We start from the raw sequence: 21,737 nt of genomic DNA, 5'->3' as shown, positions 1-21,737 counted from the left end.
TTACTTTCTTCACTTTCAACTCTTCCATTTTTTACCTTCCTTCACTCATCTTTGCTCTCACCTTCTCCTTACCATACCTCCCTATTCTCTCATCTCACATTGTTCTTCAGCCATCCTACATCCTCTGTACCCTCTGCTACATACTCAAACCTTCGCTTACTTACCTAATCCTATCTTTCCATTCTCTCCCCTTCCGTTCTTCCCTTCACCCTTCATATCATCGCACATACCAACTTCCTCCCTTGCTTTCTTTAGCTATTATTTACATGTGTTTTGTTCCTCTTACACCACATTTGACATTGATACCCTGATCCTGTTAACAGTGTCTTCAATCCCTCTGGAATTCTCTCTGTTTTCCTAACAAAAATCACATTTGTATTTAATAAATGTTTGATCCACACTGGTACCACAGAGGCAGAGGGGAAGAAAGTCTTGATTCCACTGCCATTGGATAGAAGAGTACACCATTGGCTCTTGGCCATTGGTTTTAAGGTTTATTGATATTGTTTGTATTTTCAAGTTGAAAATCTGCTTTGTTAGAGGATTTACCCTGAAAAAAAGGACTGGGACTATATCTAAGGGTAGAAGTTCCTCTTAGAATTTCTGGCTGATCAAAACAGCCCATTCTTCATTCCTCCATAAGGAGCTTAGACTACTTAAAGTTGGAATTCAGTGGTCACCAGACGATGATGGGCAGTACTGACAAACACATGACTTGCACTGGTTGGCCTTAGGAAAAGTGTATATTTTTCCTATTTTAAAATGCACTTTCTTTTTCTTTGCCAATGAGGGTGTCATTAGATGGTGTTTTAGACAAACCATATGGCTGTCTTCAAAAGGCACCATGTAGAATTTCATGCAAAATTGTTTTGGGGAATGAAGTGGTCATGACTTGGAAAGATAGATGCTTCTTTGTGTACCCCCCTCTGCCAGCTCTACCCCCACTCCTCATCCTGGAAACATGACATTGGGTCACATGCATTTAAAACTTGATTTCATAGAGAACGGACAACTTCTTAGCTTGGCTAGTCAAATGAAATGGGCTGGGGGAGGCATGTGATAACTGACAATTTAGCTCTATTCTCTCCATGCTGGCTGGCTCCATTCACCTACCTTTGCGTGTCGACTGAACAGCTGATGTATTTAAAATCTTGTAATGCTTTCTGAGTTACTTGAAAAAAACCCTCAACTCTTTCTCTTACCACAACTTGCCCATAAGAACCAGTGGGAATTAGGCCTGCTTCCATCACTAGGGGCTAAAGCTCCCATCATCCCCAGTTAATGGGACCTCCAACAGGATCTGGAAGGCCACAAGTTTCCTAGCTCTGAAAAACTGTATAAAATATACCCTGAGAGGAAAATAGGTTTGGTAATGGCAAAATGAAACAGAATGATAAGTTGCAGGAAGCGTAAGGAGATGATTTCACCTATTTTTACCATCATTCAGCCTTAACAACAACAAAACCACTTCATTTTTAGTCACTGCATAGCTGGCTGTTTGTAAGAAGAGATAGTTTCATGTAGACCTTGTGTTGAATGGCTAAAATTCAGTGGCTGAAAAGTAATTTACAGGTGAACAATAGCAGTGTATAATTTTTTCTAACCATCTGGATGTACATGACTAGAAAGATCCCACGGTTCAGATATTGCTTGCTGATGCCATGGGGGTTGGAAGTAATGTCTTGTAATTCATGGATATACATAATGATTTTATTTGCATGTTCCATCAAACCATGGTTAGTTTATTGGCATTTGGCTTACTGTGGTATGTAAATGCATCTCTGCTAACAAGCCATGGTTTGTTGACCATCTACAAACCACAGTCTGAACCTGCAGTTGAGTTTGTCACTGGCTTACACTGTCTTGTTGAAACAATGGATTTTTTTACCACTGAACCTAAGGGTGGCTTGTCTCATGCTGGTTTCCCCAGCTGCAGTCCATAAAACAGAAACTGACAAAATGAGTCGGAGAAACAAGCAAAAATTTGGAAGAGAAGCCATAGCATCTTTGTCTGCCCCACAATATGTTATTGAATCAACATACCATGATTGACATAAATCATGGCTTGTAATGTGAATTTGTACCCATTGATAGGCCAATACAACCTTCCCCCGACCCAACACCCTCCTGTTGTGGTGGACTACAACTCCTTTTATCCCTAGGCAGTATGACTATCTGGGGGGGCACTAGGTTGAGCCAGGCCAGCTTGTAGATATAGAAAAGGATCAGATGAATGTTTGGTGCAAAGGCTTTACTATCCATGATAGTTCACTGAAAACTCTGTTTTTGAGATGGGGGCAAAATGTAGTCAAGCTTTTGCCTGCAGCACTTTGTGTTTGTTGCCAGACAGTGTTGCTAGTACTGGGCTGGAGGGACCAATGGGTTGACTTCATGTGAGGCAGCCTTGTGTTTCTGTCTTGTCTCCTTAGCAGAGCTTGGGGAATGTGCCTTTTTGTTTTTTTGGACTGCAACGTCCAGAATCCCCCAGTTTAGTCAAAAGAACCCACCCAAGCTCTGCTTCTTGAGCAATGATCTGACACTCTTCTGTTCTTTGACCGCAGAGCCCTGCCAGAGGAGCTAACCCAACTGTGCAAGGTAAGAGAGGGCTCTTCCTCTTTGCTGTACATTTATTTGGGGAGGGAATGAAGCCGGAGACTTCAGGGCAGATATGCAAAACACAGATTTGCATTGGTGGGAATCCTGGAGTTGAAACCTGGAGAGAAATCCCTCACTGCGTATATTGAGACAGTTGTGCGTTAGAACTGGATCAACATCTTTCCACACGTCTCCCTCTTCTTTTCCTACTCTCTAATGAAAATGGACACTCAGGGTGCAAGTTCTATACATCCCTTCCCAAATATGTGTATATTAAATGATTAGGCATTAATAAACCATGGTGCTTCTCTAACACAGAGAGACACACACCCTGCATAAATTTATGTGGTTCTGGATAGAACGTATAGGTGGAGAGCGGGTGACCTGCCAGAAGTTGATGGGACGTACAGCCCGTAATGACCAGCGAGAGATGGTGGGAATTGTAGTCCGACACATCTGGAGGGCGCTGCTTTCTAATAGGGTGGGGCAAAGGGCCCAATTCTCCTGGGCAAACAGGAATTGTTGAAGCACACAGGCATTTTGCTGAAGGAGCAGCAGCCAAGATTGCAGGCTTATCAGTCAAGATAAACAAGCTGGGTTTCCAAAAATCTAGTGCCTTGTCCATTTTTCTCTGGGATCCTGTTTCAGAGAACAGAGGGAAAGGCAAGATGTGCTTGGAGATAGGGAGAAGTTTTCCAGGGGAAGATAATTGGCCAACTGACTTGGTCTGTGGTTTGGGCTCAGTGCAGGAGGGTATTGGTTTACCCTGTTACGATTCTTGTAGCCAAGACTCCCTGAGCTTTCCCACCCTAAGCCCCTTCCGTCTTGCATCGAGTACCGGATAGCTAGGCCAGAGTTGGGGCCTGTGGGGGCAGATGTTTGCGCAACTCCATGGAGCCCTTGCCAGCAGACCGAGTAGGGAGTGGTGATGGGAGTTGCAGCCCAACATCTGGACAGCCATGTGTTCCCTATCCCTGGCACTGACAACGTCAGTCCGAGAGTTTTCTCCCCCCTCCTGAGAAAGAGCCTCTTTCTCTATGCTTGGTGCCTTGAATTGTGCCATGGGTCACCATGCCCTGCGTGTTTCTCACTTCCCGAATTTGAAGCCTGTCCAGTCCTGCATCCTGTTTCCTCCTCTGGCCAAGAAGATGCCTCTCACCAGGATGGGGAATTTTTGGCCTGCAGATGTGAGGCCTCCCCTATCTGTCCCGTTCCTTTCCCTCCTCTGTGTAGGGAGTAGGTTTGTTTCCAAAGCTGCTCTTGGTACCTCCAGAGGCTTTTTGAGAAGCCTATTCATGTGGTGTAGTGGTTTGAGTGTTGGACTCTGGAGACCAGGGTATACCTTTCCACTTGGTTATGAAACCCACTGGGTGACTTGGGCACATCACATATGCTTAGCATTGGGGGAAGGCAATGGCAAGAAAAAAACCATGATAGGTGTGCCATAGGGTCCCCATAAGTCGGGAAAAGGACTTGAAGGTACACAACGACAACCATCACCATTTGGAAGGGAGAAGCAAGTGGAGAGTGCTACAGCTACACACCAGAATCTGCCTGAATTTGGAATCTAAGTAAGGTCAACCCTGGTTAGTACTTGGATGGGAGACTGCCAATGAATTCTAGATGCTGGTATACCCTGGCTGGTATTTCAGAGAAAGGAACTGACCAGACTCACCTCTGTGGATGCCTTGCCTAAGAAAACACTACAAAATTCATGGGGTCACTGTATGTCGACGGGCAACACAAAGCCACATACATGCAAAGCTAGTATCCAATGACTGAAGATAGGATTTTAAAAAATATTTGAGATGGCACTAATGGATAAATTCCCCACATTAAGGGAAAACTCAATAGATGACCTTTGGGAATGTTGAGAGCCTTTTAAACAATTTTTAAGAGAGAGCGGGGGGAAAGACAACATTTGCAGGTTTTTAAAATTAGTTTTTATCTTGTAAATGAAAAGTTGTAGGGTTTGTAAATCAAGTAGCTTCTGTTTATCTCAAGTCTGTATTTCTGCCTGTGGTAAAAAAAGCGGGAATTCCTTTTTTTATTATGTGTTTAGTTTAGTTTAGTTAAGTCTATTATAGGTTTAGTTTTGATAATTATTTGTTTAGTATTGTTGAATAGTTAAATTTTATAGCTTGTAGCTGCCATAGTTTGCATATTTGTATTGTAATGTAGACATTTTAAGCATTTAAAACAACACACAAAGCATATGTCAGTTAGACGTGCTTCCCACCGAACTCAGTAGAACATAGTGAATTCTTATATAATTTTAGTCTTTAGACTGAATAGTTTTATGCACACCTGGCTACTTTTAGGAGGCCGTATTTATTACTTTAGTTGCGAAGTATATTGCTTAATTTTGTCTCCCCACAAGAAAGAAACCCCCCCTGGCACCCCATGCGTTGTAATGGCTTCTGCTTTTCTGATAAGTTGTTATGTGCCTTCCAAGTCGAGTTATATTATATTTAAAAATTAGCAAAATAATAATGTACTAGTAACGTACCCCTTTTCTAATGAGGGGTAATGAAGTGCTGTAGTGAGTACCAAGCTACTTTTGAAAAGTAACAAGCCCTGATCAGCATCCAGGAGGGTCGGTTAGCAGGGCCTTGCTCACTGGCACTGGTTTTCCCTCTTGCACCCTGTCCCCTATCTATGTCTGAGGGCAAAGTCATAAGTCGGGATCCTATTACATGAAAGAAGACCTTGGTGTAGTGGTAGGAGTGTTGTATCAGAACTCTGGGAGACCAGGGTTCAAATCTGCACTTAACCCTGGAAACCCAATGGTGGTCCTTGGGAACATCACACTCTCTCAGCCTAAGAGGAAGGCAATGACATGCCTTCCCTGAATATGTGAAGTCGAAGGCTTTCACAGCCGGCATCCATAGTGTTTTGTGGGGTTTTCAGGCTATGTGGCCATGTTCTAGAAGAGTTTATTCCTAATGTTTCGCCAGCATCTGTGGCTGGCATCTTCAGAGAATGCTTTCTCTGAAGATGCCAGCCACAGATGCCGGTGAAACATCAGGAATAATCTCTTCAAGAACATGGCCACATAGCCCAAAAAACCCACAAAAAAATCCCTGAATAAATTTTGCTAAGGAGATGCTAGGACAGGCCTATCGTATGTGGGAGTTGACTTGGAGGAACATGACAGCAACAGCTAGCACATGAATATCGGCTCCTTGCACAACTGATTTTTCATCCTGTGCCATCCACACCTTCAGCCAACAATTTTGTGGAAGAGCTTTACTATGGAGGAAAACAATATGCATAGCATGGGCAACTGAGGCCACCTGTGACTTTTTACATGGGAATGCTTTCGCATAAGTGGCCCAAAGCGGGGTGCCATTTCTGAAATCCATCCTCAGCTCCTGTCCATTTTGCCCCCGAGGGCTGATTGACAGGAATGTGTGTGCATGTCTCCCTTATACCAGGCTGGAATTAAATTTAAAAATCCTAACATTTTTGGACCGTGACAGCAGCTGGTGTGGCATTTCAGCTTATATTTTAGTTTAATTTTTTTTTTTAACTGAGTGGTACAGGGGAAAAAATGGAACAAAAACACGAAACCAGCTTTCAGTCTCGAAGAAACAGTTTACACATCTCTTTTCTGTTTCTGAGACTTAATGTGAATGTGGGAGATTTTAATTAGAAAGAAGAGTTGCCCAGGTTTTAGACACTTTTTACCTTGTTGCGACAGGGATACCTCTATGACCCGTAGGCAAACTAAAGTGCTGTGTAGATGGAATTTTTCATACCTTTGTACTGTGTTGCTGTCTCAAGCATACGTTGAGTGGCACTTTTATTTTAATCTCCTTTACTGGCATTTTGTGCTCACATACTGTTTTCTGGAAAGGTTAGAGTTTTCTCCCAAAGTTTTGCCGCCTTGATGGAATCTGAATTGTTACCAGTCTGTTTGATCTGAGTTGGTCTATGTAAGGAAGGGTATAAGGGGCAAAAATATTCTAAAGGCATCAGGTCCTGTCTGAACGTGAAAGTTAAACAGGGTCAGTCCTGGTTAGTACTTGGATGAGACCCCACCAACGAATCCCAGGGGCTGTAGGCTCTATTTCAGAGGAAGGAACTGGCAAAACCACCTCTGAGGATTCCTTGCCCAAGAAAAGCTATGAAATTCATGGGGGCACCACAAGTCATCAGGCGATTTCATAGAATCATAGAATTGGAAGAGACCACAAGGGCCATCCAGTCCAACCCCCTGCCATGCAGGAAATCCAAATCAAAGCATCCCCAACAGATGACCATCCAGCCTCTGCTTAAAGACCTTCAGGGAAGGAGACTCCACTACACTCCAAGGGAGTGTGTTCCACTGTTGAACAGCCCTTACTGTCAGGAAGTCCCCCCCTAATGTTGAGGTGGAATCTCTTTTCCATTGTTCGGGGTCCTAGTCTCTGGAGCAGTAGAAAACAAGCTTGCTCCCTCCTCAATATGACATCCCTTCAAATATTTAAACAGGGCTATCATATCACCTCTTAATCTTCTTTTCTCCATGCTAAACATCCCCAGCTTCCTAAGTCGTTCCTCATAGGGCATGGTTTCCAGACCCTTCACCATCTTAGTCGCCCCCCTTTGGACATGCTCCAGCTTCTCAATGACCTTTTTGAATTGTGGTGCCCAGAACTGGACACAATATTCCAGGTGGGGCCTGACCAGAGCAGAATACAGTGGCACTATTACTTCTCTTGATCTAGACACTACACTTTTATTGATGCAGCCTAAAATTGCATTGGCCTTTTTAGCTGCCGCATCACACTGTTCACTCATGTTCAACTTGTGGTCTGCTTGGACTCCTAGATCCCTTTCACATGTTGTCTCCTTAAGCCAGGTGTCCCCCATCCTATATCTGTGCATTTCATTTTTCCGCCCTAAGTGCAGTAGCTTATATTTCTCCCTGTTGAATTTCATTTTGTTAGCTTTGGCGCATCCTTCCGAGGTCGCTAAAATGAGTACCCAGACTGTTGGGGGCAAATTAGCTTACTTGCTGTTCACCGCTATGATCTTTGGAATAGCGGTATATAAATAAAACAAATTATTATTATTATTATAATTATTATTATTATTCAGGTCATTTTGAATCTTGATCCTGTCCTCTGGAGTATTAGCTATTCATCCTTATTTGGTGTCATCTGCAAATTTTAGTATGCTCCCAATTCTGTCATCCAGGCCATTGATAAAGATGTTGAATAAGGCACATATACTCACAAGATGAAGGCATATATACACACAAGATGAATAAACTTTAGAGAACGGAGTAGCTAGAGCATTGGAGTGGGACTTGGGAGATCTAGGTTCACGTCCCAGCTCAGCCTTGCAGCTCAGTCGGGCTTGAGTTTAATTTACTTGCTTAATTTACACCTGTGTGGTACCCAATGTTGTTGCTGTGTGCCTTGAAGTCATTTCCAAGCTATGGCAACCTATACTGTGGTTTTCTTGGCAAGATTTGTTCCGAGGAGGTTTGCCATTGCCTTCCCCTGAGGCTGTGAGAGTGTGACTTACCCAAGGTCCCCCAGTGGGTTTCATGGCTGAGCTGGGGATCGAACTCTGGCCTCCAGAGTTGTGGTCTACCACTCAAACCACTATGCCAGGTGGCATCCAAAGCGGCTTTCAATATAAGTGAAAACAAAATAGCTAAAACAGTGTATAGTACAAAACGTCTTTTAAAAATTTAAACAATCCAGCTAAAACTTTGGTAAGTTGATCAGTCCTTGAGAACATTAGAAGAAAGACAGGGTAGAAAAGTAACATATAAGAATGGCCTTCTAGTGTGCAGACTAACCTTATCGTTTCCCACGTCACACTACCATCCCCACACCGCCTCCTGACACTTTAGAGCAACGCACACACAAAAGGCGGAAGAAATTTGGGTCTGTTTCCTTTCAGGGGAACACAAACTTGGAAGCTGTGCTTGATTTGCCCCTAACCTATCTGCCCTTTTTTCCCTTCTGCTTTCTTTAAAATAAAAAGCCTCCAAATGTGCAAGCCTTGCAGTTAAAACTGGGAGACTGGTAGCCTTGCACTCCCGACCCCCCTTACAAAATGCCGTGTCTTACATTTGGAGCAAGCAAGACCCATTCCTTCCCAATTTCATGTTTTCAGAAAGAGATCACCTAACTATCCCTCTGCCTGTTTTTATAGTTATTGTAGAGTTGGGTGAGAATGCAATTCTAAAAAGTGTGGGTCTTTTAGTTCTGCAAAAGCAGAGAGGTGCCAAGAGTAGCTCTGAGGTGGTTCAAGAAGCCATTTCTTTATACATTCAATCTTGTAACAAGAGGGGAAATGCCTATAAAACTACCACAGAATTGTGATAAGCTGCCATCGATAAGTGCAGCAAAGTAGAACCAGAATATGCCCATTCTGTGCAGCCTGGAATGCTTTGCTTGCACATGAGATAGCTAAGTTTAGCCTGCTTAGGATGTTGATAGTATACATACGGAGACTGGAGTCCCTCCACTTTCAGCTTTTGCCTCTATCTAGAAGTTTAATCTCAGAGTAATAAGCATAAATACCTCTTGATTGGATAAAAGGCTTGGATAAAATCTGTGCATTTCGAAATTTATTAAAATCTCTTCTTTCTCATCCCCATAATTTGAGCATCATTGTCGACCGCAGGCTGTTGCCCAGTCAAAATACCTTGGCCCTTTCACAGACATCCAAGTTGGCTGCCGATGCCATCACTTTTTTTTTAAAGTTTTAAATTCTGAATTATTTTGAATGGATTTGTACGCTCACCCCTCCACATTTGCAGCTTTGACTTTTGCAGATTTGATTATTCACGGATTTTATTAATAGGAATATCTAGGTCCTCCAGTGCAACTCTGTGGTCAACTTGAACCAAAAGTCACACTGAAGGACATAGAACATTTGTAGCTCCTCCAGCACAATTCTATAGTCAATTTCTGGCAGATGTTGACCACAGAGTTGCACTGAAAGACCTAGAGATTCCTAGAGGGATGTTCTCTCTGGTAAAAACATCGTGTTTTTGTTATTTGCAGCGTTTCCGCATTCACAGGGGTCCTGTGCCCCTAACCCCGGCGAATGTGGAGGGACAAGTGTACTCTGATCCAAGATCCTATGATAGAGGGTGGAATATACATATTTTAATATCGCCAGATCACCATTATTATTATCGATGATGATGATGATGATGATGATGATGATGATAGCAATAGTTTATATACAATAACTCCAGTGTTGCTTCACATATCTGTAAGTCAGTACTGGACTTTTTCTAGATCAGAAAATGCCCAGTTCTAGGCAACCTTAGTAAGAATTGGGGGCTAAGTGAAAGGGCAAAAGGCTGTCTTTGACTAGAGGTGCATCTACACTATAGAAATGATGCAGTTTGACACTGCTTTAACTGCCATGGCTCCATGTTATGTAATCCTGGGATTTGTAGTTTTGTGAGATATTTGTCCTTCTTTGTCAGAAAGCCCTGGTGCCACAACAGACTTCCAGGATTCCATAGGATGGAGCCATGACAAAGTGGTGTTGAACTACATTAATTCAGCAGTGTGACAGCAGCCTAGGAAGCTAGATTCAGTGTTTTACTGCTGGCTTGTCAGAATTCCTTGCTCTCTCTGTCTACCTGTTAAAGAAAATCCTCAAACCATGCTAGGAAGAACACTTTTATTTCTCTCTATTATCTGGAAGCTATGCAGATTGTTCTTCAAATGCCATCTCTGAGACAAGGGGAAGGAATAGACCAGAGTCCTTTGGCACAAAGTTGAGGCTGCCTATCTCCTTTCTGCCCCTGCAAAGTCTCCTTTCTTAAGGGAGGGCCGAGGTGAGCGAGATAAAGCAAGGCTGGCTCCCTGGTGCAGTTATGGACTTGTTTGCTTTTAAACACCCCTGTTTCACAACTGGTCAAAAACCTTGATCCTCGTAGTCTTTGTCTCCCCCCGCCCCTTGTTTCTTTCCTTCCCTTTCTGCTGTTGTGGAAACTGAAAAACTGGGAGGCCGTGAAACATGCCCTGAGTCACAAACAGATGAGGTGGATGTTACCCAAACCCAGCTGTGAGCTATCTGATCAAACCGTGTGGTTCTCTCCCCCAGCCCATGCCCTCAGGGCTGCGCAATCTGTTATCTTACCCCTGGACTCTAGTTTTTTCCACCCTTCTTGCCTTGAACTGCAGCTCTGAAACATCTCAGTGTTCTTGGGTGGGTGAGTTGGGGTTAAGGTCTGAGAAACTTTCATGTGCTTGTCTACATGGAGACCACACCTGTGCCCTTAACCCTCCGTGCGCTTGGAGATTGATTTTATTTTTCCCCCAAACTTGCTTTGTATTCTTTTGTATGAATTGTGGAATGTTTTTTGACCCCGATGAGAATCGTCGTCCTCCAGACCGCCAAGTATTAAAATGCCCTGTGTCCAAAGGAGTGTTTCTCCATGCAAAATTGAGTGCGTTCCACCCCGAGTACACAGAGCCAGAAAACACAAGCAAGGATAGAAGTCAAATAAAATTGGATAAATTAATCAAATGAAATGTATACTTCATTTATTGTGGAGTATTTCTTAATCCCAATGAATAGCACCCACTGCATTTGGAAGAAATTTCTTGTCTAATCGGCGAAATAGGCAACATACTGACAACCAGGGTCCAATGCTTCTGTATTGTTGCATTGGGGTTTCCTGGAAAATGACATGGGGGTTGTTGTTTTTTTTTTATAATGTCCCAATACATTATATTGGCTGAGACAACAAGAGAGTCCACTGTCAAAAATGAGTTGATTTGTTGGGATATTTTTCATCTGAGACAAGTTTTGTTCACAGGAGGGGGAAAACGCTGTGTGTCAGGTGGCTGTAGTTTAGGGACATTTGTAACCACTGCACAGGTGACACTGTTTCAGGTAGAATGCCAACATCATAGAGCTTGTTCTGTATGGATTCTGCAACAAAATGGGTCTAAAATATCCTGTGCTGCTGCGAATGGGTTAAAGATGGGCAGCAAGAAAGGAGCAGGATGGGAGGAAAGAGGATGGCCAGGGAGAGATATAGCTGGATAAGTAATCACCTATTTGCTTTGCCCAGTCATGCCCAAAGGGCCGCAGGAAGCCACATGAGTCACTAGTATGGTATTTATAGCTTTGCCCTCTGTAAATGACCTTGCCGGGCGCCCTGTGGCACTAGGTCTCCTTTCAATGGTGAGGCAGCACGTGAATTCTCGGAATGGGGAGTTGGCCAAGATAAGGGGCATCTTGCGGCATTAGCAAATCACTCCTAAGTTTTCTGGCCAGTCACCTTGGTGAAGGAGAGGGCTTAACCTTTTTATCCATTTCCCCCCCACTCCTTACTGAGATGCCAATCTGTTGCCTGAGAGTTGCCCTCTGCCCTTCCTTTTCAACAGTACCCTACCTTTTTTCTGGTTTCACTCACCTGGCATTAAGTTGTGGGCTTGGTGTTGGGGGATGCCAGTTCAAGGCTGCCTTGGTAAGATGTGTAAGCGGCTGGGCATTTGTGATCTAGTGATGTATAATTTGGAGAGGAAGGAGGAAAACCAGGGTGGTGGTGTGGTTAGAGAGTTGGACGAAGGTTTGTGAAATCCACACTCTTGTCCACCGTGGAAACTCACTTGGCTGACCTTGCTCTCACTCACTCTGACCTACCTTACAAAGTTGTTTTGAGGATGGAGGAGGACAGCCTTGAGCTCATTGAAGCAATGGGAGGATATAAATATAAATAAATAAAATAGCTGAAGGCAGGATTTGGAAGCATTTGGTCCTCCAGATGTTCTTGGAGTGGAACTTGCATCCACCTTAGGTAGCATTGTCGGTGGTGAAGAACAGAAGTTGCAGTTGAGCATTTGGAGGGCCCCACATCTCCACCTCCCTGGTTTAAAATGGCCATTGGCTATAAATACAGCTTGTCTGAAATAGCTTAAGATTCAAGTGCTTAGCCTCCCATTTCATTAGCCAACATGAAAGATGGATAAGTCTCCTTTTGCACAGTTCTCCCTTGATGTGTCTCTTGTCAAGATATCTCCATTGTGACTGTCAACAAGAATTCAGCCTGGCTGTATAAGGTATACTTGGGCACATGAAACGAAGACTGCTGCACTTGATGTGGGGATGAGCTAGGAACTGTTTGGAAGCTGTGGCCTATTGCAAGACTTTGGGCTGTTCTGAAAAGCCTGCAAATGGCTGTTTTAATTTATTATTCCTTCATTTTTGTTTCCACGGCCTGGGAAGGGTGCTTGTGGCCTCTTCTGCCTCTTTGTGCCAAAATAACATGACTGGCTTTTGGTACTATTCACTTATGGTGGCAGCGAGGAGCATAGGAATGGGTGGCTCCTTTTGCTCTTCCCTCTCCCAGGCAGCAAACCATCTTGGTTTGATCTGCATCATCCAGCAAATGCTGGTTTAGAAAGTTCTTCTTCCTTCTTTAACCCAATTTGGCTGTGCACATTTGGTCACCCGTGCCATCCCAATGAAAAGCCAGTTCCAAACAAGCTAGTTCTTGGAAGCTGGAAGGAATTTGTTCCAACAAAGAGCTCAGCTTTTCAACGTTTCTTACATTTCGTTTTTGAGTGAAAGCTAACCTCCTGAATTCTGCATCCCCATGTTTGATTGTGTGCATTGGAAGATATATATGTGTACCTTCAGTACTGGAAATTGGAAAGGTTGGTACTTTCTCGACTCCTAAACTCTGGAATATCGTACCAAAGCAATCTAGGGCCTAAATCCAATTGTTAGTCTTATCTACAGTAGACCTGTTGAATCAATATGTAAACATTGGAACCATTTAATACCTAGATTACTTTAGCGGGGAGTTCCAAAGGTTCACTGATCTGAAGGAGATCTAACTGGTTGCAGACTGATTATGTCTCTTATTTTTGGATCCTTAACCGAGTTGTCTTTATGTTACATTTGAATCAGCATTTGCTCTTCATCTGTACTTTATTATTGTTATCTGCCTTGAGTGCCTTTTTTGGGTGGAAAGGTGGGGTCTAAATTGAATAGATGGCTGAAATTAAATTGTACGTGGGCACTGGTGTCTTTTAAAATGACCTGTATGCAAGAGCTTGGATGGTCGCTTCTCCCTCCCTCCATAGCGCTGCTGTGTTAAGGCCAGGAGGTCACCCCTGCTGCAAGCTGTACCCGCCGTGTGTCCATAGCGGTACAATGGTGCACGATGTAGCTTTGTGCTGTTGCCAGGGGTCTTTGTATACATTTTCTCCTCCTTATGAATGGCTACCTTCCATACTGGACCTTCTGGTTTGGGTCAGAAGATGGGTATCAGCCAATTGAAGGAAAGGGGTGTGTTGGAGAGGTTTTCCTCTACCCTTCGAAAGGGAAGTGGTTGGGTAGCAGTGCCCTTTTCTCTTTTGTATTGCATCTTTCCACATCTCATTCATTGCAGTGGAACGGGCAGGGCCGGATCGACTGTACAGGCTGGCTAGGCAGCTGCCTGGGGTGGTGTGGTTCACAGGGGCATGTGCTGCGAGTGGCAGGCAGAAATGGGCGTTCGGGTTGCTTTCTTTGCCCTTGGCTCCCCCCTGGGGATAATCTGAACAGGTATGATATAAATAAGATTATTGTTATTTTCAGTATGTAAAGAGATCTAGTAACACCTTTGAGACTAACCGAAACAAAGAAATTGGCAGCATGAGCTTTCGTAGACTCTAGTCTTCTTCCTCAGATGCATTTGGTGGAGTGAAAGCCAGGCACAGACATATATATGCCATTGGTATGTGAGGATGTTAATTCGAATTACAAATCTTTATTCCATTTTATCTCTCCTGCCAATGGACCTGAGTCAGTTTAGGGTTAAATCACTGAAATACAGTTAGCATATAAAATGATTAAAACCCATTTTTACAAGCACCAGTAGCAGAAAATGCAACACCGACCCACCTAAAAGCCACTTCCGTGACAAGCGAGGACAATTTGCCGAAGGCCCACCTGAATAGAAAGGGCTTTGTTTGTGCAGGGAAAGACAACTAAACAAGAACCAGCCTAGCCTGTCCTGGAAAGGAAGAGGTCCAGGTAGTGGATGCTGGGGGTGGTGGTGATAAAGGTAATAGTAATAGTGAGGTTTTCTTGGTTTTATCACATTTCTTTGAATACCTGTTCTAAAATGGGAGAGAGAGAGAGAGAGAGAGAGAAGACACCAAGGGTCTTACATTTAAAAGATGTGAAAGCTAGAAAGAAAAGCTGTGTGTCCTATGCAGTAGCATCTCCCTCCCCAAACAAATGATCTGTTGGCATAAGGGCAACATTTAAAAATGGGCCAGTGACATTTTGTGAAATACCCCTGTGAATGTGGAAAAACTGCAAGTAAAAAAAACACTATTCTTTTCACCTCTTTTGGAATCTCCAGGTCCTCCAGGGCAACTCTGTGGTCAACATCTGCCAGAGGCTGACCATAGACTCATGCTGGAGGACCTAGAAATGCCTAAGGGACTTGTAGGTTTTCCAGCACAATTCTATGGTCAACTTCCAGCAGAATTGTGTGGGAAGACTTAGAGATCCAAAACCGCAAATAGTCAATTTTGCAAAAGTCAACACCGCAAACGTGGAGGGCCAGCTGTAGTTTTCTCTATGAAGACCCTGCCCTATGTCCATCTAAAAGCTCACAGGTTATGCTTTGAGAATCTTTAGCTCTGTGACTGTTTCTCCTCACAGTACAGTACTTCTTTCTTCCGTCTACTTCAGATAAGATTGTTCATTTAGTCCAGGATTGGGTGGTGTATGGCCCTCCAGATATTGTTGGACCGTAACACCCATCATCCCTATGTAACATGTTAATAGTGGGGGATGGATGTTGCAGTCCAGCAACATCTGAAAGTCCACCACTAATTTAGTGTGAAATTTATCTTAGGCGTTTGACAGTTGCCTTGAACAGAGTGGAAGGAGCTATTTGCTTATCCCCGACTGCTCCCAAGGTTTGATATGCAATTGCAATTTGAGTTTTCTCTTTGTATCTTTACAGCTAAAATGATGGGGACTGTCTGTCTGTGTATCTTCTGTTTATTGCTTTTAGCCGGCTTGTTAATGAGTCCACAAACTAGCCTGCAAAATGTTTTTACTAGCCTGATGGAGAGCAAGCAAAGGAGGGAGAAAGAGGGTTGTGTCGCTTTTCTTGTGCTGCAGCCTTTCGCACTGGGGTTGGGGCAAGGTGCTTCGTTCCTCTGCAGTAGTTTTCAAATAAATAGTGGCCTTAGTTTGTTTTGGCATAAAAAGACATAAAGGAGTCCAGTGGCCCCTTTTGAGATTGATTGGGAAAAAGACATTCCTAGCATAAGTCTAAGTCTAAGTTCACAAAAATGTCTCTTTCCTAGAAATATTTTTCCCCAGTTAGTCTCTGAAATGCTTTTAATTGTTTATAAATTTATGTTGGTAAGTGTTTAACAAATTGTACCTGTGAGCCACCTTGGGTCCCACTCTGGGAGAAAGGTGGCATAGAAAATAAAATGAATGAATAAGGGAGGGAGGGAGGGAGGGAGGAAGGAAGGAAGGAAGGAAGGAGGGAAGGAAGGGACTCTGGGAGTTGTAATCGAAAGACGTTAGTTTTCTGGGCTCTGATGCTTCCCCAAGCAGTCATTTGGGCTTCTTTAGAGCCAGGTTTCTCTCCTCCTCCCCCACTACCACCTTTCAGGAATATGCATTTTCAGCCCATTCGACCTGCCATCCTGTGAGTTTTGCCTTTCTCAGTCTGTTTGCTGAAATTAATTTTGGAAGACTATGGCTTGCCCAACCGTAGGGTGGAGTTGGAGTCAGACAGAGAGAGAAGCCAGCGAGGAAGAGGGAAGCTCTCAGTCCATTTGTTGAGCCACCTCCACCTCATGTTCTGGCAGCCAGCTAATTTTGGAGATGCTTACACAGCTATACACTTAACTGTAGCCTTGGTTCTTTTAATATTTTGAGGATGTTGGGTGGACTGTCATTTCATAATATCGCAATGAAATGTGAAGATTGGTGATGTGTTGACATTCCAGAGGCATTGGAAGAAGTAGGTAGTGAGACGCTTGGAATATGCTGTTACCAGCAATTTCTCTAACTTCTTATTCTATTGTATTAATTTATATCCCACCTTTCCCAATAGATCCCAGTCTTCCTCAATAGATCAGATTGTGAAAGAGTAACTGATCCAAGGTTACCCAAGGAGTTTCATCAGGGAGTGGGGACTAAAACCAGATCTCCCAAGTTCCCATTCCAACACTTCAAACTATACATCATACTAGCTCTCTTTAATAATCACTGAGGCAGTTAGTTGAGCAAAACTCGCACAGGTGATCCGCAAAGATTTCTTTTCATTTTGATGACAGCCCCGGTTTTGCTTCTGAGCAAATGTTTTTCAAAAGAAAAGTTGTTGATGATAGAGGTTCTGGGGCTGTCTGCCCCGACTTTTTGCCCACAATACTCTGTAGGAATGTGTGTGTATGCACATACATGTGCAGTATTGTACGAATTCTGCAAATAAAGCCTGAAAGCCTAAAAGTGCATTGAGTGTGCAGGAGTGTTAACCACCACTGCTGAGAGCTATTTGGTTGTGTTAAGACACACACACTTGAGCTTGTTTTTGCATTTGTCATTCCCTTTGGTGAGAAAAAATGGATGCATAATTGGCTGTGTGCTTTCTAAAAGATGAATGCAACGTCATCTTTCACACTTCTTAGAGATGATAAAAGTCCTGTACTTTTATTGCTAGTGACCTGTAGATGCTGAGACTTTTCTTTCCCCACAGCAACCTCTTGGTCTCCTTTGTCGGAGCAAAACTAACTGCTGCCTGTGCTAGATGACATGATCCTCATCCGATTTATTGTGCGTTTGTGTGATGAAGGGCAAGTGATTTGTTATCTCATCGACACAGCTACTGTCCAAACTTCCCTAGTCTCTTTGGCCATTTCGAGGTATCACGTTTTGACTTTGTCTTGGGTGTCTTTTCCTTGTAATTTTCCCTTTTGTCTTTGACGATGTAGGAACAAAGGTGAATTCTGTGCAGCCTGCAATTGTGCTGCCAGAATTTGAACACTATGTGGGTCAATGGAAGTGTTTTCTGCCTTGATCTGTGCCCTCGGTGTGACTGGCAATGTCAGCAGAAATGAAAGCAGAGTGCCTCCTTTTCTGCTAGATCAAAGGTAGGCACTTTAGTACCCTCCAGATTTTTGGACTATAGGCCCCATATGGCTACGCATCAGGGCTACTGGGAACTGCTGCTCATAGCAGTACATGGCCAACACAGGGGACTGTGGTTTTGATTTTCATAGAGAGGATGGCACTGTGCAGGGCTGATATGAATTCTAGTTAAAGAAAATAAACTGTGGTGAACTTGGTTGGCTGACAAATGAGGCTGTCAGTGTCCTAAAACAGTATTCCCAAACGTTGGTCCTCCAGTTGTTTTGAACATCAACTCCCAGAAGCCCCAACCATTTGGCCAACAGTCGGGAATTCTGGGCGCTGAAGTCCGAAAGACTTGGACGACCAAACTTTAGGAACCACAGTCCTAAAGGAATAATTCTGGCATGTACAGTATGTGGATAAGTTACCCTTTTGTACTCCATTCAGTCTGGGGGACTCTGGAAGTCGTAGTCCACAAAAGTAACTCTTCACAAGCTCTGGTCCTGCTTCTGGAAACAAATCCTTATCACACACTGAAATAGCTGGCAGCTGAAGACTTTTTGCTCAGGCAGGCTATGGGCAAATAGTTTATTTTCTGTGGATGTGGGTGGTGTTCTCTAATTGGTTTTAATTGGTTTTTCTGTTTGGATTACATTTGTTTCATTTGACCGTACCATGTTTTAACCACCTTGAGTGTCATTCTTTGGACGAAAGGCATGATATATCTCAGTGTCTTGTGCCAAAGCTTGGGAAAATAGTTGGACTACAGCTGGCCTTGCTGGCTAGGGTATCTTGGAAATTATAGTCCATAAAAGTGACTTTTCCAGGCTCTGTTTAGTGCCAGCTGAGCACAGGGAATGGGGGGAGGAGAAGAAGAAAGAGCCTAACTTTCCCGAAGACTGTTCTTCGGGAAATTGCGCAATGGGATTGGCAAGAGGCACCATTGCAAAAAGATGTCTTGGGGTTGACCACCCTCTTGTTGAAACATGCACGCCAAGCCAGTGGCTGGAGATTAAAATCTAGTGCTTCGTTTGCCTCATTCTCTCTCTCTTTTCTCCTCTCCCTTCTGCACAAATCCAGGGGTTAAATCCAGATCTAGGCATGTACCCGCTGGACTGGCAGAAGGAGGCTCCCTTGTGCCTCCAGACAGCAGTGACTCCAGCCCTTGAAAAAGCTGCACAGAGGGTTGAAGCCAAGGGCTGTGTGTGATCTGGACCGTCTTGGGAAGAAAAAGATTCCCCCAAAATCAGATGGAGGCCCCTTCCATGAGCAGCGGAGCCCTTCTACCATTGGAAAGCAGCTCCATGAGCCAACCCCAGGCTTCTCAATAGGGGGAGAGAAGTGGAACAAGCTAGAGAAAGAGTTGCCTCCCCCCTTCCCCATTGAGTCTGACTTTTAGTGTGTTGCTTTTTTCACGGTGCCCTTGTTCAGGGGTGTGTGGAAAGAGGCCTCCACTCCTTGCCGTGCCCATGTTGCTGACTCCGAAGAATCTCCCGGTACCCACCCTCCAGAGGAGGAGGGGGGGTGGGAGCCAAAGAGAGCCGAGGTGTTGCAACCCTTGAGAAATTGGTTCTCTTTTATCTCTTGCAGCTGCAGCGTTGTCTCTTCCCCACCCCCAAAATGTGGCTGGTATGTCTGAGCCATATCCTTCAAAACCAGTTTTCTAAGGAGATTAGATGGGCAGCAGAGACAGCTATGCAATCGGGAAAGTATGTGTCCTCCTGCCTGCCTTTTTGTGAAATGGGGTTGAAGTAGCCAGCCTTTACCCACCTGGGTGGAGTTGGTGTGTATGTTCATATTTCTCCTCCACAAAACGCCAACATGGTGTCCATCCAGTGCTGGGCCAGAGCCTCCAAGTAACTAATGGCAAATATTGCCGCATGATTTCTTTCCCCCTCTATAACAAAGGTGTAACAGCATCACACTATATTTATGATGCGGGATAACTTGACTCCTTTTGAGATCCAACTCACTTTTCAGTTAGCTCTGGAGGGTCTGGTGTGCCTCACCCAGTGGTGGTGGTGGAGTACAACATGATTCAAGTGCTGGCTCATGCTATACTTGTGTACTTTGTTGTGGGTGTTGAGGCAGACAGGAGGATAGTGCTGTGTACATTTCAAAGATATAGCCATGTTTGTAGAATCAGTATGTAGAGAGATCTTGTAGCACCTTTGAGACTAACTGAAAAAAAGAATTTGACAGCAGGATCCAAATGTATCTGAGGAAGTAGACTGAAGTCTACGAAAGCTCTTGCTGCCAACTTCTTTCTTTAAGCTAGTCTCAAAGGTGCTGCAAGATCTCTTTACAGTGTTGTGTAGAGTCAGCCCTCCATATCCATGGATTCTTTATCCACGATTTATCCATCCATGGCTTGGAAATATTAAAAAAAGATATAAATTCCAGAAAGCAAACCTTGATTTTGCTCTTTTATGTAAGGGACACCATCTCACTCTGCTATTGCATTTAATGGGACTTGAGCTTTGGTATGCAAGGGAGGTTCTGGAACCAAACCCTTGCGGGTACCAAGGGCTCACCATACTATAGTCCAGTCGCTTGTAGGTTTCCGATTTTTTCAAAATAAGGAAAGCTATTTCAGTTCCTTTTGTGCGATTATGATGGTACCCAACTACTGGGTGTGTCAGCATGCCAGAAGTGTAACCAGTTAGTATTAAGAAATAACTTTCCAAGCTCAGGGCTGGACAGATGGGCAAACAGGGATTTATTTTATTTACTTCTTTACTGTATTTATACCCCACTCAGCAGCTGGGCAAGCTATCAGAGCAGCTTAGGTAGCCATAAAAACGTGATGACCCATGCCCCTAAGCTTCCAGTCTAAAAACACATAACAGAAAAGAAAAGGAGGTGAGGAGGGAGAAGGAAAACAAGAAGACTCATGCACAAGTTCTCCATGTTTTCGGATAATGCCCTGGTATGGCAGGCCCACGGCTAAGGGTGGTTGAAGGAGGTATGTCTTGGTTGTCTGTGAAGCAAGATTTATGTACGTATTTAGTGAATGTAGCACCATCTGTGTGCATGGCGCTTTACAGGGTGCAAGAGGGCAGCTTCCTCCCCCAAAGAGCCTTCAGTCTAAAATTTAAACACAGGAAACAGCAGCAGACTAAGAGGGAAGCAGAGGCAAAGGAAAACAGGGAAGGAATATGCCATTTATTTTTAACACTATGCGCTTAGGCCTGGGTACAGGAAGATTTTTGGAAGACTGTTTTTGACGGAAGACTATTCCAGACTGATGTGGATAGGAAGGACCAGTCAGAGGAAAAAGTAGTGAAAATATTGAGGTAGCTTTTTGGAGAAGTAAAGATTCCAGAGGACACCACACTGACCTGAGTTCATTTTCCCTTTGTGGGCTTTTTGAATGTTTGGATAGCTCTGAGGCTTAGGAAGAAGAACTCCCATTGCTCTGAGCAACGTCCTACACAAGTCTTGTAACTCCAACGCCACAGGCAGTTTGCTCACAACTGACCTGTGCATAGTCATTTGTTGTTTGTTGTAAGACCCAAACTGGGGGAGTTAACTTTTGTGGACTCCAGTTTCCAGGATCTTCAGCCATTCTGGAAACTGGGATCTAAATCTTCTGGAATTCTGCAGTCTGGAATTTTGGATTCTGGAAACTGATGTCCAAAAAAGGAACACCTCCATGCTCTGAAAGACCAATGAAAACCAAAATATGTAGTTAGCGAATGTGTTACTTTCCTTTTTTAAAAACCTGAGGTGTCAAACTCTTCCTCAGCTCCACATCTCAGTCACTTGTTTCTGCAGGAGGTCTTCCAGCATGGTTCTTGACTGCTTAGATAGGTTGGATTTTTACGGGTCAAGGGTAGACTGCTGATGAAGAGAAAACTGTTATGACCTGCTTAAACAAATATAAAACAGTGATAAGGCAATGAAGTTTTTAAAAAAGTTTATTATGGTTAGCACTAGAATAGTTGGGTGGACTTCAATTTTGACCTCCAGGATCTGGTCTTCAAAAACATGGTTGAGTCTGTTTCCTCCATGGGACTGTAGCCCTCCAGATGCTCTTTGACTAACTTTCCATTATCCCTGAC

At 43.8% G+C, this 21,737-nt stretch overlaps 2 protein-coding genes across 10 annotated transcripts in view; one reads left to right on the top strand and one right to left on the bottom strand.

Moving 5' to 3' along the window:
• Positions 1-21,737, bottom strand: part of LOC121916588 (wiskott-Aldrich syndrome protein-like) — a 141,063-nt gene that overhangs the window by 25,475 nt on the left and 93,851 nt on the right. The window lies entirely within an intron of this gene.
• The window catches only part of HIC2 (HIC ZBTB transcriptional repressor 2), a 121,208-nt gene that overhangs the window by 22,220 nt on the left and 77,251 nt on the right, over positions 1-21,737 (top strand). For 3 of the 9 annotated variants that reach the window (XR_006100881.1, XM_042441593.1, XM_042441592.1), the window contains exon 2: positions 2,562-2,595. The exons of the other annotated variants lie outside the window; for them this stretch is intronic. The gene's annotated coding sequence lies outside the window, so the exon portion shown is untranslated. The remainder of the gene's footprint in view (positions 1-2,561; positions 2,596-21,737) is intronic. 9 annotated transcript variants of the gene reach the window in all.

This window comes from Sceloporus undulatus, chromosome 10, assembly GCF_019175285.1.
Source record: "Sceloporus undulatus isolate JIND9_A2432 ecotype Alabama chromosome 10, SceUnd_v1.1, whole genome shotgun sequence".
Classification (NCBI taxonomy): Eukaryota; Metazoa; Chordata; class Lepidosauria; order Squamata; family Phrynosomatidae; genus Sceloporus; species Sceloporus undulatus.
This window is presented reverse-complemented; position numbering and strand designations above follow the sequence as displayed.